Below are 20,556 nucleotides of genomic sequence, written 5' to 3'. Positions count from 1 at the left end.
CATTAGAGTTGAAGTCACACTTTCTCTAAGTAGCACTAGCCAATGCCTAAGCATGATAAAGATAATAGGGCTAGGTCATTTCTGTGCAATCTGGAAATCTTCTGATGGATTAGTTGCTCTGGAACTCCATGTTGGGCTGGCTAAGATTTCAGAGCTGTATTTCCGTATGAGATTCTTCCTACCTCTTCTTTCCTACTCTGTTTTCACAGGTATTAAGCCTGCATTATGAGCTAAAGACTTTCCTGCCTACTTCTGCTCCTTCTCCCCCCATCTTTCACAGGCACTGCCCCCCAGTACATCTATTGCATGTTTATCTTCTTTTGGCAGCTGTGTACCAAAACACCTGATCTGGAGCAATCTCTGATTCCTTTGGTGTCCGAATTCCCTCTGTGCTATCACAGTTCAAGCCTGGTTTAAGCCTGCTTTTATTTGAGTTTAATTCATTTTAAAGACATATGCGTGACAACTCTAAATCAGGCCCAGTGCTAGCCATAGATGTACCAAGATGAGTAAGATACCATATCTACTTATAAAAACTTGGGAGGGGCATGAACAGAACAGAGGAATAAAGGGATGAATAGGTGAAGCACCAGGGACTTGGGGAGCAGTGAAATTTTTTTTTTTCTTTTTTATGGCTACAACTACTGCCTCATGTGGAACTTCCTAGGATAGGGTTCAATTCAGAGCTGCAGCTGCTGGCCCACCCCACAGCCACAGCAGCACAGAATCCAAGCCTCATCTGGGACCAGCGCCACTGCTCACGGCAACACTGGGTACTCAAGGCACTGAGCAAGGCCAAGGATTGAACCCACATCCTCATGGATACTAGTTGGGTTTATAACCTGCTGAGCCATAATGGGAACTCTGAATTTTTTTTTCTGTATGGAACTGTAATAATGGATAGACATCATTATGCATTTGTCAAAATCCAGAAAAATGTTTAACACAAAAAGGACGATAGTTAATAAAAACGCACCAGTATTTGTTCATTAACAATAAATGTTACAAATGCTAGGCATTGTGCTAATGTATGATATCGACAGGAAGGGAAACTGCAGATGCGAGGGGTGAATATATGGGACTCTGTGTACCATCTGCCCAATTATTCTCTAAATCTAAAACTGTGCTAAAGCAGTAAAATTAATTATTCAAAAAAACCCACTGGCCTTTCCTTTCAACTAGATGGCAGAATTTTCACCATTTCTCTTGTCCCTGAATTGTGTTCAATGACTTGTTCATTTATTCTTAAAAGCAGTTTAAATATATACCGCGATCCTTTATCTTTCAGTAAGATTTTTAGCTACCTTCTCCAAATATTTAGCAGAGCATTTTTCTTTTGAACTTAGACTGTGCCCTTCCTAAGAAATATATTGGTGCCAGATGGAAAACATTTTTTCACCATGTTAAATATTTACATTAATAGTCTTTTATGACAGACTGATGAAATATGACTGTGTCTTGTTTAGGATCAAATAATACTGATTTTTGTCATCAAATATACAAAATGAGGAGTTATGATGACTATATACCACTTACCTATTTGAAGATTTGTTAAATATTAAAATTTTTCTGCCTCTCAATTTTTTTTTTTTCCTTTCTGGTCAATCTTCTTTATGTTTTCTTCTTTACTGCAAAAAATACTCATGCGCACACCCACACAAACAGCACACATAGAGACCCACACTCATACATCCTCATAATAATTGTTCAAACTGACAACATATTAATTATTCTTAAGCCATAGGGAGGCAGTGAGTCTAGAGGAGAACAAGTTTCCTGGGCCACCTTCTAGTGGAGGACGCATTTTGTTCTAGTTTCATTTTATTTGCATTCTTTTTTCTTTTTTTCTTTTTTGCATTTTTAGGGCTGCACCTACAGCATATGGAAGTTCCCAGGCTAGGGGGCAAATCGGAACTACAGGTGCCTGCCTACACCGCAGCTACAGCAATGTGGGATCCAAGCTGCATCTGCGACCTACAACACAGCTCACAGCAATACCAGATCTTTAACCCACTGAGCAAGGGCAGGAATCGAACTAGCCTCCTCATCGTCCTTAGTCAGGTTAGTTAACTGCTGAGCTCCATTTTATTTGCATTCTTAGTCAAAGTTTGTTTCCTCTAAGGTGTGTCTTTTAAACCATCATATTAGGTATTAGATGCTTTTTTTCTGCTTTTAGTGTTTCCGATTGTCTTGAATTCCTAAATCTTCACAACATTTTGAATTTCTCTGGATTAGTATTCCATTTATCTTGAAAGGATTCACTTAGAATGTGAGTTTGATTCAATGTTGGATGTTCTGGTCACAATAAGCTTGGCAAAAAGTCATGGACAGTTGGGGGTATTGTGTAACTGGTTTGTTCATTCAACACACCAGAATGTCATTAAAAATTTTCAGGCAGGGCCAACTTGGTTCCAGTATGCGATAATGATAATGCCTGGAATGCTTTTAAACTCATGATTATGCAATGAAAATGAAAAAAAAAAAAAAAAGGTGACATGACTGAGAAGTACCAACCCACACCACGGAATTACAAACAAAAGGCATTTTAGTAAAGTATAACCATAGTCAACAACCTATAAATAATATACAGTAGGGCTGTTCTTTGACATGCATTAAGGAGGAGTTCCCATGTTGGTGCAGCAGAAACAAATCCAACCAGGAACCGTGAGGTTGTGTGTTTGATCCCTGGCCTTGCTCAGTGGGTTAAGGATCCAGTATTGCTGTGAGCTGTGGTGTAGGTTGAAGATGCCGCTTGGATCTTACGTTCCTATGGCTATAGCTCTGATTTGACTCCTAGCCTGGGAATCTCCATATGCTGTGGGTGAGGCCCTAAAAAGCCAAAAAAAAAAAAAAAAAAGAAAGAAGAAAGTGCCTTAAGGAAAATCATCAGTCAGTTGCAGATAAGGGAAAGCTCTCTGCTTTGTCATGTCACTGTTGTATGGAATTTCCTAAATCATTTTCCATGGTTCACAGGTCTTGGGGTAGCTATTTGTTTCAATAAATCCATGCATTATCCATTGCTGATAACTGTTTCTTTGTGTACCTCAATTTATCTGACTTTCCAAGTTGGCCCCCATTGACTCAGTTTTTTTTATGAGCTGAATATTTGTACTCACCACCCCTCCATTTATACGCTGAAGCCCGTAACCCCCAATGTAATGCTGTCAGGAAGTAGGGCCTTTGGGAGGTATTTAGGTTTAAATGATGACATGAAGCTAGCGCCCTCTTGGCAGGGTTAGTGCTATGAATTAATTACTGTCTTAAATGACTTCTTTTCCCATGAACATGCCTAAAACTTGCCATTTTCCTCTAAGTAAAATAGGCTCTATATTTTGCTTACCTGTTTTTTTGTTTTGTTTTGTTTTGTTTAATTTCTTATGGTTTTGGAAGGATGATTTCCAGACTGATTGCCAGTGGAAAGTCTTCTTTCAGTATTGCTTCCTTACATGTAAAGCAAAATTGTAAGTCTCTGGATCTTACTTTAATGTTCCTCAATTTGTAATAAGATCATCTAATCATCCTTTTTGGTCCTGATTCAATAATAATTTGGTCCTTATTCCTGTTACTTTCTCAGGAGCAAGCCCCTGGTGACCCAGGGTGGAAGCTTTGTGGCAGTTGTGGTTGTAGCAGTAGTGACGCTGACCCCATCTCTCATGGTACAGCTAGATTTTGATTCTGTCCTGGGCTGAGTGACAAGGAATGAGATGTCAGATTTTGGGCCTGCAGGTCCTAACCTTTGTTTTCTATGACAAACCTGCAGCTTGATACTTTGTCTTTGTACCAAAACTAGTTTGCTCATGGAAAGATTCCAGCACACTATTCCCATGCTGGACCTGGGGGAAGTAAGTGGATTTTGGGGGGATAGGAATACCCTGTTAATTTTCTGGCAAAGAGACTTTAGATACATTTTTTTTTTTGAAGAATCCTCTCCCTTCCTTGGTTAGTATTCTACTCTTAAATTAATATCCTTATTTTGATTCACTGCAGGTTGGCCATGGCACATCATTAATCTTCCCAAAATTCCTGTGACTCAAGTGCCAAGCAATGTATGAGCGTCCTCATGTTAAAGAGGAGGATTTTAAGACAGTGAGACATGCAAGAGCACACAGTAAGTCCACATCTGCCACTCCTTGGAGCAGCCAGTGTCTCAGCGGGAATTGAGTACAGCATTTGTTGAGCTCCTACTAAATACCTCTATGAGTGTCAGGCCCTTTGGGTTGGACAGAAAACAAAAGGAGGGTCTATGGCTGTAGGCTATAGAGTCAAGGGCATAATTTTAATATGTAGAAATCAGTTAGCTAATAATGCACCATGGCACCACGTGTTAAATAGAGCTGGATGTTGTGGTATTTAAAATTTTTAAACAAGAAAGCAATTCACCAGTAATGTCTTTATGGAGGAGGTGCTGTGACACAGTGGAAAGGGTACAAGCCTTGGAAGCAGATGATAGAAGTATGATTGTTATTACTGACTGACTCAAGGATCTCAGACATAATCATTGAAAATATCTGAGCTCACTTCCTTTATCTTCAAAACGTATCCAATAATATCCACCTGGCATGGCTGTGAGAATTAAAATGTGACAATTAATGCATAGTACACTCTTCAGATGCTAATTAAACCTGAGGAGGCAGTATTACAAGTGGGACAGAATTCCCTATGTCATGGGGTGGCCAAAAAAAAAGGAAGTTAGACAGAAAGTTTTGATAGATAAGCAGGATACTGTTAGATGGGGAGGAGTCTCAGATTGCCCTGCAACTGGTCGGACTTGAGCCATTATTACTGATTTTAGTTTTCCCTAAATTAGCATTTCCCTGAGAATGGTCCATGGACCACCAGCATAAGAACCACGTAAGAGTGCTTGTTAAAAATGCCAATTCAAACTCAGACCTACTGAATCTGTATGTTTGGCAAGCACCACAGGTGATCCTAATGTAAATTATCTAGATACAATCACACTGACAGTCTTCCTTAATGGGATTAGGCAATTACCACTTAATTGAAAGGTGAATTATTTGCATTGTGACTTCGTCCATTCCTGATTCGCCAGAAAACCATGCTCACCTCTTCTTATCCTACCCAATGGTCTTTGGAGTATGCCACAAGGACTTTCAACTTAACTCAAGCAGAACTGATTATGGCCAGCTTTGACCTTCTTCCTCTTCCTTTCTGTCCGTCAGGTTATCAAGCCTAAACTGTGGGCATTACACTTGACTCCTCTTTTTCCTAACCCTCCATACATAATTTCCTTGCTGACTGGTCACAATTTCATGCATGTTCTTTCTTTTCAGTGGCAATCAGCTTCATCCTTTTCACTTGATTTCCACTGTCATTGCCCTAGTTTATATTGTGAATGATAAAATATATGTTTTCTTTATTCCCAAGCTGTGTTATGACTTCTTAATTTACTACAATATTTTAGAAAACTATATTTTGGAAAAAAAAAGTTGGTTTTATATTGTGACATGTAAAAATCATATGTCACTCCCATGACTACCATTCACTGAAAATGCCCCACCACCACAAGGATGTTCCCACCCATCGTGTAAGAGGCCTTTTTTTTAATCTGTTCCTCATCTCTCTCACTTCAACTCCTACCACTCCAGAGTCAAATCTAGCCATACCAAACTAGTCACAGCTCCTAAGTCAGCCATGCTATTTTCTATTTTCATGTCTTTATCTAGATGCTTCCTCTTCACCCTTACCTAGTCAACATATTCTCTACTCATCATTAAACAGTTTAAATGTTTCCATATCTGAGGACAATTTCCTATCTCTGCCTCCTCTTCTTTTCTATTAAATATAATAATTTTTCATGATTTCAGTAAATATTTAGTGGACAACCATTTGGCAAAAAATATTCTAGGTGCTATGGATGCATAAACATGCAAAACAGAAAAAATACCTTTGCAATAGCTAATATGTGATATCAGAAAATGATCTTGCCTCTAATTTCTTACTTGAAAGAATTGAGAAGATATGCCTTTCTTGTACTTCTAGAGAAGTTCTTTTGGTTTTGCATGTTCAGATATGAATCATAAGTAGAGGTGATATGTAGCCAAATTTTTTCTATAGTCAAATATCAAATCACGATTCAAGGCTGTTGCATTGTCAGTACAAAATTATATTTTTGAGTCGGTAAATATGTATTACTTTGTGATCTGGTAAACGTATTTCACATATATCACATAACCATTATGGTTCCCTAGCTCAGTATTGAAGACATGTGTAGAAGAAATTAGAGCTGGCATGTGAAAATTAATCACTGGAATAATTTATTTTGTTCTACCATTCTTTTCAAGTCTTGTTTTGGTTGTTGTTTGTGAGCATGTGTGGGTAAGTATTCAATAAATATATTTGAAACTGAAAAAGAAACCCCTTTGCTTTTTAAACTTATATTCTAAGGGGAATGAAGTAGGATGGATGCCAGTATGCTGCACAATAAATAATGAATTCTTTGGTGGTAAGTGCTCTATAGGACAATAAAACAGCAGAGTACTGGGATAGGGTGGAATTCAGTTTCAGATAGGGTCCTCAGAAAGGGCTTCACTGAGAAGTTGGTAGAAGCCTGAAAAGAGGGAAAGGAATAAACCATGCAGATACATTTGGGAGAAGAGCATTCCAGTGAATAGCAAGAGCAAAAGCCCTATGGGCAAAGCAGGCTTTACAGGTGCAAGGAACATCAAGGTGCCTGAAGAAGAGTTATAGGAGATGAGTCATGAAGTCCGGGTCTTGCAAGACGTTGCAGCTACTGAAGAATTTTAGCTTCTGCCCTAAAAGTGATATCTGAAGTCTTTGGGCAATTTGGAAGAGAAGACGTAACATGGTCTGAATTAGCATTTTAACAGAATAGCTCTTGATGCTATTCTGAGAGTCAACTATGGCTTGGGGTGGGAAGACAAAAAAGTAGGAAATTAGATGACAGCTTCAATTGTGGCCATGCTTATGTATAAATACAGAGATATGGGTAAATATCTCTATATTCCTATTTATGACACTTATTAAAATAATATGTTGATGTGTCTCTTTCCTTCTGGGTTCCTTAACCTTAGGTCATTCATCTCACGCACAATCCCTTGCACACTTTGTGTATTCGATGAATGTTTGGGGTAAAAAAGTAAGAAAGAGGAAGGAAAGCAGGAGGGAAGAGAGAAAGGGGAAAAAAGAAGAATGAAATGAATAGAATGGAATGGAAAAGAGCAAAATGGTATAAAAGTAAGGTTTACAAACTGATGGTGGAGAGGTTGTGCTACAGGGAATGGTGAGAATAGCTTGATTTAATCATGATGTGGTTGCCGTATAAGAGCTGGGTGACTGAGGGCAACAATTTCTTGACCATGCTGTGCTGTAGTTCCCTCATCTGTAAAATGAGAAAAATAATAGTACCTGCCTCATGGGGGTGGATATAAAGATGAAAGGAACTGAATAGTGTCTAAGCTGTATTAAGTGCTCAATAACTTGTAACTTATAATTTGTGCTTAAAGACTCGATGAAGGAGGCATCAGAGTATAGTAGAGAGAAGGTGGCATTTTCAATAAAATAAACCTAGTGTTGAATCTCCTCTTTGGCGTTGACCAGTTTAGGAACAATACTTGCTCTCCCTGATATTTTCCTATTAATTGTAAAAGTTAAAGGGCAATCATTAAGGATCTAACACTGAGATTTGGAGTGAATATTGAGTGAGATAAGGCATATGAAAATATCTTGCAGAACCTGACGCGTTGTTGTGCTTCGCATTCCTGAGACATGTCATTGATTCTCTGCTTAGACACCATTCGGTTATGATATTTAGGAACACAGGCAACCAATATGTGGCATTGAATTTCCCTGTCTTGTCCACTCACAACAATGTAGTTATTCATGCATGATGTTATATTATTTTCCCACCTCAACAAGGAGGAGCAAGCGTGGTATAATATCTTTTCACTTGTACTTTCTAAGGCCCTTCTGTACTTAACCATTTGTGGCACAGGAATTCATGATGCAGCTATAACAAAAGATTAATGTCAACCTATTCATTATGTTTTTGTTTTTACCTACATCATCTAGGAAATCAGTCTTCAAACTATTCAAAAAGTTGATGCCTATAAACTTCCCCAGTGTTTACAACCTTAGATTCCCATCCATGTGGGAAGAGCTCTAGAGATTTCCAGGCAAACAGTCGCTCTTGAATTGGAAGGATTCAGACTTTGGCTTGGTTTCGTGGGATTTGGGCAGGCAAGTAAGGGAAGAAAGATTAGGAAGAGGAAGGTGATATCAAGTTAAAATGGAAATGAACATTAAAGGCAACTCTGAAAGTCACAAGGAGTCATAGAGAAGTAGCTTGCGGGAGGGGATGCAAGAGTGGGGAAGAGGAACTTTGTGAGAGGAATTTCACAGACTGCATTTTTAGAAGAGTCGAATGACCTCAAGGATCCACATCTTTTACTCCCAGCCTCCTGCCAACTGCTAGATACTGGGTGTGAAAGGTGCTTCTCCCAATATCCTGGTGCTTTGGGCCTAAGAAACATCAGGCGGGACATAGAGTGAGGAATAAATTTAAACCTAAGAGTGATACAATCTGGAAATAGAGAACCCCCACACTCTAGTTCTGGTTCACCAATCAGTTAATATTGGACTTTAAGCATGTTGTTTCATCTTTTTGAACAGAGTTTCCTCATCCCTAGAATGAAAAGATTGAAACTGATCATCTGTAGCATTTCTTCCATATAGCTGGGTCTTTGTTTCTAACACATCTCTGTTCAATCTGCCCAAGTTGCCCTCTGGATTTAAGACATGGGACAGTTCTAACTCAGTGGAGGGTATTCTTCTTTTGGGACTCCTAACCCCAAGACTGGTTTCAGGCTCCTCTGGGAAGGAAAGAGCCCCTATTAATGCTGAGTGGTCATTTTAGAATCTTATTCAAGGTCAGGCTTCAGTGGTCGTAAAACAAAAACAACAGAAACAAAATCCAAGAATGAAATTGCTGTTTATTTTTAACTATTGGCTCAAATGAAATCTACTAAATCTTGCTTCTTATTTTGTACCTGTCTTAAGGCAGTGTAATGTTGTGTACTGATATTGAATATTTAACAAATAAGAAGTTTTCCTTTTTTTCTCCCAAAGTAAATGTGGTTTTGATTGTTTTTGACATGACGCAAATGGAATTTCTTCAAAAATAGTTCCCCCAAACTGCCTTAGATCTGAGATTACCCTTTAGATATTGTGATCAGAATAAGTGAGTGTTAGCAGCCAAAAGTGAGGACCATAATGGAAAATGTTTTGCAATGTTAACTGCAGCATCTGTTAAGTCAGGCTGTAGGCTATAAAGATTCTCCACCCCTTGTAGTCATAGTTTTTACCTTCCCATCACCTCTGCTTGGGTGGAGACTCTCATTGTCTCACTTTGCTTAAACGGAACTGCTTTCTTTTTTTTCTTTTCTTTTTTTTTTCTTCCCTTTCCTTCCTTTCTTTTTGGTTTAGAGAAGCCCTTTCAATATTTCCTTTAACCTGGGTTTTGTGTTGCAGTATTCTTTAAGTTTTTGTTTGTTGGAAAAAATTTTTATTTCCCCTTCTATTTTAAATGATATTCTTGCTGGATAGAGTATTCTAGGTTGCATATTTTTTCCTTTTAGCACTTTAAATATCTCTTGCCATTCCCTCCTGGCCTGTAGTGTTTCTGTAGAGAAGTCAGCTGATATTCTTATGGGGGTTCCCTTGTAGGTAACATTCTGTTTTTCTCTTGCTGCCTTTAGGATCCTCTCTTTATCACTAACTTTTGCCATTTTTATTATGATGTGTCTTGCTGTGGGTCTATTTGGGTTCAGTTTGTTTGGGGCCCTCTGTGCTTCTTGTATCTTGAACCCAGTATCCTTTAGATTTGGGAAGTTTCCAGCGATAATTTCTTCAAATATATTTTCCATCCCTTATCTTTTTCTGCTCTTTCTGGAATTCCTATTATGCGTAGATTGGCCCGCTTTATATTATCCCATAGGTCTGTTATATTGCTTTCCAGTTTTTTGATTCGGTTTTCTGTCTGTTGACTGGATTGAGTGATTTCCATTATTCTATCTTCCATATCACTGATTCGTTCTTCTGCATTATTCACTCTGGTTTTTACTGCCCTTAGTTCAGTTTGCATCTCTGCAAATGAATGTTCTAGTTTTTCTTGGCTCCTCCTTATATTTTCTAGTTCCTTTCTGAGGGTATCTGCATTACTGTTCATATCTTCTCTTAATTCCTTCAGTATTTTCACTATTTCTCTTTTGAACTCCAGGTCTGTCAGACTGCAGAGATCTGTTTCATTGTTGACTGTTTTAGGTGAGTTCTCCTGTTGGTTTGACTGGGGGTGGTTTCTCAGCTTCTTCATCTTGCTCGTTGTCTTCTTTCTCCTGAGGGAGTTGTACTCTCCATTATCGGGCAGTGTTTGCCTTGTCACTGCCATGGAATATTTCCTGAGGGCTGGCGTTGTTGGTCAATCTTTTTTGAGGCAGTGTGGCTTTTCTGGAGTGTTGATGGAGCTAACAGTGTTTCTTTGAAGCAAAGGAGGACTTCCTGAGGGCAGACAGGACTGGGAGGTCCACACCACGATGGTCATGCAGAGCTTGCTCTGGTGTTTTTAGGCTGTGGGGTTCTTGCAGGGGGTTGGTGGTGCTGGGCGGCTGTGCCTCAGGAGTGCAGCACCCCCTGGGGGCTGGAGCAGCTATCTGGGTCACTGAGAACCTAAGAGGCTCTTCCCTAGGGCAGCCCAACTCAGAAGGCTGGCCTGAGAATGTAGGCAGATCTTTTCACAGTCTGGCCAAGCTTGTTGCAGATTTTCTGGGCTGCAGGGGCTCTTCTAGGGGGCTGGTGGTGCTGAGCAGCTATTCCGCGGCAGTGGGGCACCCCCTAGGGGTAGCAGGGCCACTGGAAACCCAAGAGGCTCCTCCCCAGGGCAGCCTGACTCAGAAAGACCATCTGAGATCTTTTCCCGGCTTGGCCAGGCTTGTTGCAGCTTTTCTGGGCTGTAGGGGGTCCTGCCTGGAGCTGGCAGTCCTATGCAGCTGATCCACTAGGGCACCCCCTGGGGGCTTGGGCGGGTAGCAGGGCCATTGGAAACCCAAGAGGCTCCTCCCCAGGGCAGCCTGACTCAGAAAAACCGTCCGGGAATTAGGCAGATCTATTCACGGCCTGGCTAGTCTTGTTCTAGCTTTTCTGGGCTGCAGGCCTTTTCTCGGGGGCTGGTGGTGTTTGGTGCTACTCTGCGGAAGTGTAGCCCCTCCAAAGGGCAAGCAGGCCTGTGCAGGGACAGCCCCTGCGGTGGTAGGCTTCAGGCAATTGTTGAGGTCAGGCCCTCCTGGATGGCAGGCAGCCCCAGGTTCGGCGAGAGCGTAGGGGGTGGTGGGGGTGGGGGGAGGGGATCCACTGGGAAGCACAGCTTTCAGCTAGCTAGCGGGCCTGTAAGCTTGCTGTGGCGTGGGGGGTATTCTATGGGGACCCACCCCTTCTTCTCTCCCCTCCCCAGCACGGGCGCAGACCAGGCTCTTTTCCCAGGTTCCCTCTGATGCGGCTTTGCACTTCCCCGCCCCTAGAGTATTGCTCCCTTCCTCTGCGACAGCTTTGTTTTCTAGTCTCCCAGGCAGTCTCTGCCCCATCAAATGGTTTCTAGACCTCCCAAGCAGTTTCTGCTCTGCCCCTCCCCCCCAGCCCGGGGACTATCCTCTGGAGCCTAGGTCTCGGTGCCCAGCCCCCACCCAGGCGTCTCAATTTTTGGTGACTGTGCCCGTAGTTCAGATGGTCCGTTCAGTTCTTGATCGGCTTTTCCGTACTCCAACTTACTGCTACACTCTTTTCTCTGCATCTGGAGATTCCTCCGGTTCGTTTGATCTTTCCCCCATGTAGGTGACTTTCCAGGGTGCGGGATCCCTTTCTCCTCCGCAGTTCCCTTTTGGGAGCGCCGGTCCCACTCGGATTCACCTTCTCTCACTCTCCTCTTTTCTCCCGTTCTGCCCCGTAATGTCACGAACTTCTTGCCATTATTGGAGTTTAGGTTCTTCTGCCAGCGATTGGTTGCTGTTCTGTGCGAGTCATTTATTCTGTAGATGTGCTTTTTTTTGTTGTGTTTGTGGGAGAGGGCGAGCGTGTCCCCCTACTCCTCCGCCATCTTGTCCTCTCTCCGGAACTGCTTTCTTGCCAGGTTTCATGACTCTCGTCTTCCAGGCTCCCATCCAGCCTCTTCATTATCCCACCTGAAACTTCTGTTGGTAACTGGAAAGGTGGTAGAAAATTAGGCAAACATCACACAACCACTGTTCAAAACCTACACTAAATGACAAAGCCCAGGGTCCTCAACCTTAATTTAGGTTCCTACAAGATCAAGTATGAAGCTGACTTTCCAGATGTCTCCTCCAATTTCCTTCCAAACGTTCTTAATGCTCAACCACCAAGAAAACACTTAAAACCAAAACCTACCACACTGTCTTGTAAGTTCATCTTTAACATTCCTAGAGCCTAGAATATCTTTCTCTATCTGTATATAACTTACCCCTTCTTCAACATTTAGCTCAGATACTTCCTTTTCTAGAAACTTCCTTGATGGCTACAGACAAAAACAATTATTCCTTGTTTTTCACTTCCAAAACACATTGCTCTATTTAGCACATATCTCAATTCAAATTGTCATAGAATTATTTTTACACATATTGTCCTCATTCAAAAGTCAATAAATTCCATCACAAGTGATTGGGTATAGTTCCCTGTGCTATAGAGCAGGACTTCATTGCTCATCCACTCCTAATGCAATAGTTTGCATCTACTAACCCCAAACTCCCAGTCTATCCCACTCCCTTCCCCTCCTCCTTTAAATTCCAAGTCTGTTCTCTACATCCATGAATTTGTTTCTGTTCTGTAGCTAGGTACATTTGTGCCATATTTTAGATTCCCCATATAAGTGATATCATATGGTATTTGTGTTTCTTTTTCTGATTTACTTCACCTAGTATATGAACCTCTAGTTCCATCCATGTTGCTTAAAATGGCATTATTTTGTTTTTTATGGCTAAGTAGTATTCCATTGTGTATATGTGCCATATCTTTCTAATCCATTCAGCTGCTGATGAACATTTAAATTTTTTCCATGTTTTGGCTATTGTGAATAGTGCTGCAATGGACATAAGATTGCATGTATCTTTTTGAATGAAAGTGATGATGGAAGATATTATGAGAAGAGGAATGTATATTTATGTATAACTGGGTCATATTTGCTATACAGCAGAAATTGATAGAACATTATAAATCAACTATATAAAAACTTTTTAAATAATAAAAAAGAAAACAATCATCTGTGACTAAAGTATTACTTGTAACAAAGAATATGCCCAATAAACACTTCTTGAATGAATAAACTGAGGGATAAATGAATCTATCCTACTTGCCTCTTTTCTAGAAACTAGAGTCCAGGATGGAATCACACGTTTTTTCAGCTGGCTGAAGAGAGCTAAGACAAAAATGTCTTTACCCCAGACCATTGCTCCCTAGTGGCAGACAATGTGTAAGACATAGGTGGCATTCACCCAACAGATATTCCACCTTCTTCTTTGTCAGCAGATCTTCAAATGAGTTTGGCAACATGCTCAGATAAGGTGGGCATCTGCCTCATGCTCTACGGGATGAACTCCAATTCATTATAAGGCCTAGTCTCTAAGCCAGTTCTGGCAATCTGATGTTTGGGGCCAGTGAGTGGCCTAGGAGCAGACGTCTGACTCATAGTTCTGGCCAATTGTATGCAAAGGGAAATACTCTGAGGAAGCACTTTCTGAGATATTTTCCTACCTAATAAGCTTAAGAGATCACTCCTCATCATTTCACCATTCAGAGTTTGTTACACAAGGACAAGATTCTAGTGCCTCAGGAGGGTATCTTGTAATTGTGGGGTTATAAAGGTTTCTGAGAACCTAACCTAACTTACAGCCTTGACTTCATTGAGCTGTTAAATTAACCAATGCTGAAACTACCTGTTGAAAACCTCTTATGTGGGAATAATTCTTATATTCAAAAAAGGTAGATAAATTCCATGCAGTAAGGGTAAGAGTATGCCATGAGCATTTTTTACATCCCATAGAACTTAGCACAATATCTAGATTAGAGTGGAAAATTAAAAGGTTTTTATGGAAAATTAAGGCTGTGCCTAACTCCAATTCATTCCTTCATCTCATGGCATCCACATTAAACAACATGAGGATGAGATGCAATAATGAATGAAGATTAGCAGTGATCCTCTTGAGGAAATTTAGGGAACAAATTTAGGGGATTTCTGGAAAGGAGCACGAGGGAGAGGACTGATCATTAGGGTGAGGCTTATCAGAGCAATGGGTAGTCTTGATGGATTGTCTCCAAGGGAGGAAAATTTAAAGTCAGGGGTTAGAGCATCATGGCATGGCAAGGTTGAGAGTGAAAAAGCTTGAGGGTTTTGGTACTGCATGAGCTTCCTAGAAGGAATACAACTCACGCAGTGAATCTTTGCAGGCAAGCAATGACAGACGACTATCTGCTGAGTGTGGTGGCTGAGAAGAGGATAGGAAAAAAGTCAAGCTTCAACCAAGTTGGAGTAGAAGAAGGAAATCTCAGAAAAAAATGCTGATTTGGAAAGTAAAATTAAGTCAGAATTGAGCCTTACAAACTCAACTGAACCTTTAACATCTGGAGGCAGAGTATAAAAAGGGCCAATTTGATGGTCATGTGCATGACTCACAGTTGTTTTGCTGGATAGTGTTTGTGGCTGATGAGCTGAGGCTGCTGTTTTGGGGGGCATTTTTTTTTGCTGGCCATCACATGCTTAAATTACTAAGTGAGACAGAGCTTAATAGAATAGGCTTCATTGATTAGAGCTGGCAATCTGAGGAAGGTAGGGACTGGTAGTAATAATCAGATCTGGTTCCTTCCAAGATGAATCATAAACTAAAATTTGAATCTATCAAGTTTCGAGTTTTTGTTTAGAGCCTGCCTGCAACATCTGTGGTGCTAATAGAACATTTTCCATGAAAAAAAAAAAAATAGGGACCTCTCAAGTATTGTGTAAAATTTTATTTATTTTTTGATTCAAAGTTTTTTTTTAATTATCTCATGATTTTAGTTTATTTTCCTGTGATTTATTTATTTATTTATGGAGGTTCCCAGGCTAGGGGTCAAATTGGAGTTATAGCTTCCGGCCTATGCCACAACCACAGCCACAGCAATGCCAAATCCAAGCTGCAACCTACCCCACAGCTCATGGCACCACTGGATCCTTAACCCACTGAGAGAAGCCAGGGATTGAATCTGCATCCTCATGGATACTAGTCAGATTCATTTCTGCTGAGCCATGATGGGAACTCCCTATGTGATTTACTTATTTTTTAAATTTTTTATTAGAGTTGATTTATAATGCTCTTGTCAATTTCTGTTGTACAGCAAAGTAACCCAGTTATACACATATATACATTTTTTTCACATTATCCTCCATCATGTTCCATCACAAGTGATCAGATATAGTTCCTTGTGCTATACAACAGAATCTCATTGTTTATCCACTCCAAATGCAAGAGTTTGCATCTACTAACCCCATACTCCCAGTGCTTCCCACTCCCTCCCACTCCCTCCCACTCCCTCCCACTTCCTCTTGAAAACCACAAGTCTGTTCTCCATGTCCATGAATGTAAAAATTTAGACACACCTTTCTGCTTCTTACTCCACACTGCTCTAGAGAATAGATTTCTCAGCTCAGTTAGTGCCATTGCATAATGGAAGGAAGAAATAAAATAGGAAGATGTAGGGATTTGCTTTTCTGTGAAATTCTGGCCCGTGTTACATCTGCTATTACCTCGATCTTTTGCTTTTCTCATATTGCAAATGATCTGACATGTCCTCCACTGTGGCTCCTTAGCTGAAGGGAAAGTGTGACTGAAAGGGCAAGTGTGGACTTGGCAAACTGGCTCCACTGATGATCTGTAGATCTGAATAAATGTCTTAATCACCAAAAGACTAAGTTTCCTTAACTGGAACATGTGGCAACATTCAACTCATAGGACTGCTGTGAGGGCAAAACAAACAAACAAACAAACAAACAAACAAAATGTCAAGAGCTTATTTGCTGTAAATGTGACTATTAATGACAAAGGTCCATGAAGTTCTGCTTTGAAGTAAACTAGGCAAATAAGCACTTGACTATAGAACCCTTTTAAAATAAAATAATTTATTTTATTTAATTTATTTTATATAATTATTTAAAATAAATAATTAATATTTTGGTGTACTTTTTACTAAAATAACACTGTTTAATACTTACACAACTAAGGTACTATACTCAAATTTTACATGCTATAATTATTATTGTCTTGACTGTTTCCTGGGTCACAGTTTCTACAACAGTGAAATGCAATTATAAATCCTAGCAGGCATCTAGAATGTTAAAACCAGTTCTTGTAATTATTTCCTAATCCCAAATTGTAGTAATTTTCCTTATCCAGCCAGTGGTTGGTATAAAAAGTAAATTTCTGCATTCAGAAAAGAACACATGTTCATTATATGCAACTTGGAAAATATGAAAAAGTAAAACAAGTAAAATAAAAATACTCCCCCTTAATATTTTGGTGTACTTTTTACTATTCTTTTTTTTTTCTTTTTTCTTTTTTATCTTTTTAGGACCACACCAGCAGTATATGGATGTTCCCAGGCCAGGGGTTGAATTGGAGCTACAGCTGCAGGCCTACACCACAGCCACAGCAGCTTCTGGCACTGCTGGATCCTTAACCCATTGAGTAAGGCCAGGGATCAAACCTGTGTCCTCATGGATATTAATCGGGTTCATTACCACTGAGCCACGATGGGTACTCACTTTTTTTATGTTTTTATATTCTGCTTTCTTCATTTCCTTGATAATTTTTCTACACTATGATAGCCAATGGATGCAATTATTGTATCATGAAAACATATCATTTAATTAATCATTATTTTGTATATTATGGAGAAATCGTTCATCTTTAGAAGTAAAATCTAGATGTTGCCTGAGGTAATTTAAATAATTTTAAAACTGTCTCTCCCTGTTTTCACATTGTGGGGAAGTTTTTGCCTTTCCCCACATGCTGGACACATTTCCATGAAGATCACATTCTCACAGTGGGCCAGCTCTGGCTCTCTGCTCTTACTTGTACCAAGTTAGTTCAATTTTAGATAGTTTTATTCCTCCCATTCCTTTTCATGCCTCCCCCGCCCCAAGCTTTGATTCTGGCATGGACCGCAGGTCTTTTCTGGGATGTATACATGACAAGATAAACCCCTTCACACCACTCCAATGTGCAAGAGCAGATTTAGTGTCAGTTGTGCCAAACCCCCTTTAGCGTTCTTCCCGAGATGTAGTTAAGATTGGGATCAATTTCAAATACATTTTGTTGCCAGGTTGCATTTCTTTGAACACAACATCATGGTGAGACGAAGCTGCCATATGAGGGCTGGGTCTCTCTTTGATTTACATTTGAGAGAGCCTTCTACAAGCAAAACTGGCCAAAGGCTATGAACATTTTTAAATCTATGAAAACATATTGCCAAATTCCTTTCCAGACATGTCATATTAATTTAGACTCCTACCAGCTGGGTATGAGAATGACCATATCACAGCCAGTGACAATTAAAACAAACTGAAACTCCAAGCACTTATGTTCCTACATTCAGTCCTGTTATGCTGTCCGCAATCTCACAAGCAGAATTCATGTTTTTAACTCTGCACACACACTGCACCATGTGTATACTGCTACCATGGAACTAATTACATGGAATCAAAGTTATTTGTGTATGTTTCTGGCTGCTTCTTTAAACTGGCTTTTGCCAGGTCAAAGTGCAATCTTCCTCTTCTCTGGGATTTTAGCACAGAAGGTAATGACTAGCCCAGGCAGACAGTGCATGTCGTTGTCAGATGTAGAAACCATTCTGATGAACATGAATCGCTGCTTCAGAACTCTGATGGGGTCTCCGGTATATTTAGGGTCTACACAGCATGATTGTCCTTTGCCTGATGAGTCCAAAGGAGCGTTTTTCCCTGACCTCATCTGCTTGGCTTTCTACCATTTCCTCTCACACCTACTCATGCTGTTTCATTTGCTTGGAATGTCCTTCCTCCCATTTTCCACCTGACATGTTCCTTTTCATCCCTCAAGGCTCAGTTCAGAGTTCTTCTTAGGGTTTCCTGCCTTAACACCCCCTAGCAAGAATTAGTCTCTTCCGTTAAGGTCCAAGATCTCATTGTCTAGATGGTTCTTTGAGTTCCCATATCATATTGAACATGTCTATTTAACTGCCTTTCTCTTTCCATGTACTGGTGTTTCTCAAATTACATGTCACAACACATTAGTGTTCTGAAATAGTTGTAGTTGGGGCATTCAATATGTAAAAATAAAATAGAGTAGAATAGGAGTGGAATAAAGTAGAACAAATAGGAAGTTTCCTGTTCTGGCTCAGCAGTGACAAGCCTGACTATTATTCACGAGGGTCTGGGTTCGATTCTTGGCCTCGCTCAGTAGGTTAAGGATCTGGTGTTGCCATGAGCTGTGGTGTAGGTCACAGAAGCGGCTTGGATCTTGCCTTGCTGTGGCTGTGGCCTAGGCCGGCAGCTGCAGGTCTGATTTGACCCCTAGCCTGAGAACGTCCATATGCCGCAGGTGTGGCCCTAAAAGCAAAAAAAAAGTAGAACAAATACCAAATATCACAGTGCTTTGCATATACTAAGATGAAGTATTACTTTATGAAATTTAACTGTATTGTGTGTGCATTTACCGGTATCCGTATTTGTGCTGGGGTATGTGTTTGTGCTGTACAAGGTTACAATGTAAAATGCATTTCTTTCTTTGAGTTGTGGTTGAACAGCTTACTATTCACTTCTTGGAGCTCCTGCTGTGGCACAGTGGGTTAAGAATCCAACTGCAGGTTCTCGGGTCACTGCAGAGGTGCACGTTCAATCCCTGGCCCAGTGCAGTGGGTTAAAGCATCTAGTGCTGCCGCAACTGTGATGTAGGTTGCAGCTGTGGCTAGAAGTCAGTCCTTGGCCCAGAAACTTCCATATGCCACGGTTGTGAAAAACAACAACAACAAAATACACTGCTCTAACTATGAGTTTTGAGGGTAGAGCCTCTGCTTTATTTAATCTTTGTCTTCCTAGGGCTTTAAATAGCACCTGGTTTTAGCACATAGTAGGCAATCTAAAACTTTAATGTACAGTGAATGAATGAATGCACAGTTGAAGAAATATGCATAACCACCCCTAAGCCAGAAGGAAGTTTCTCTCTCAAGAACACAATATCAGTGAGATAAAGCTTTGAGGCTGTATTTGACTAGGCTTTAGTGAACGAAATGCCAGCCAACAATCTAATCCTTTTAGTAAAACATCCGTCTTTAAACACGCAGCTGATGGTATCAACAATTCCATCAAGTAACTGACCATTTCATTTTTTAAAGTTCAAGCTTTCCTATCAATATTTGGAAAATTCATCAAAGCAGCACGTGAGAGTCTTCTGCCCTGGCACTGGAAGATAGTTCACTTAAGTAAACAGGCTCTGCAGACACCCTGCTTGATTCAAATCCTGGCTCTGCTATTTGTTAGCGTAACTTTTCTAAGCCTCTGCTACTTCCTATCGAAAACAAAGACAAGGTGCCTACATCAGGGGCCCTAAATGCTTACTTAAGAGTAACCAAGTAAGAATTCTCTATTAAGTATCTCATTATAGTCACTTGCGGCAGAGACTTCTGATTGCCTACCTGACATCAGTTCTCTCCTTTGTCTCTTATCAGCGGAATTTTATTTTTATTTGGAACAGCAGTATATACAAGTAAAATATTATACTTCTCAGTCTTTTTGGAAAGTAGGTTGGCTGTTGGTGGAGCTAGCAATACTCTTCAAAGGAAGCTATTCTTATGGTCTGGACTTTTCCCATTTCTCTCCATCTCTTTTCATTCTACCTGGAATTTAGATATGACAGCTGCAACTTAAGCAACTACCATGGACTACTTGGCAACTTGAGTAGGAATGCAATGTGCTAAAGGTGGCAGATCAAAAATACAGGCAGAATTTGAGTCTCTTGGGCCCAGCTCTGGACTACCATCTCCATGATTCTCTTATATGAGGGAAAAAAATTAAACTCTATTTTGTTTAAACCACTATTATTACTTAATTTATTATGCAGCTGACACTAATTCTAACTAACATAGAACTCAATAAATATAAGTGCTTTTTTTCAGGTTTTAAAGCCATTTTACCTCTAAATTAATACTCATCTCATGTGAAAGGTAATGGGATACATCTTTTTTTCCTGTTAGTTCTCACAAGGTTCTATGCGGATGGGATCACTGTTTTCCCTTTTGGATAAAATAGTTAGTTGCAGCTCAGCAACTAAATGTCATAGTCGAGGACAACATACAACCAGATCAAAGCCAGGTATGCCTGGTCCAAGATCTCTCCTCTTCCTAATCAGTATTATACATCTTTAGGGCATATACACAGTTCATTTTCCTAGTCAATAAGTATCCTTGAAAATATGGAAAATAACAATCTTTTATTAAAAGATTAAAACATTGGTG

The sequence above is a fragment of the Phacochoerus africanus genome, chromosome 6 (assembly GCF_016906955.1).
Source record: "Phacochoerus africanus isolate WHEZ1 chromosome 6, ROS_Pafr_v1, whole genome shotgun sequence".
In the NCBI taxonomy this organism is placed as follows: domain Eukaryota; kingdom Metazoa; phylum Chordata; class Mammalia; order Artiodactyla; family Suidae; genus Phacochoerus; species Phacochoerus africanus.
Note: the sequence above shows the minus strand (reverse complement) of the source record.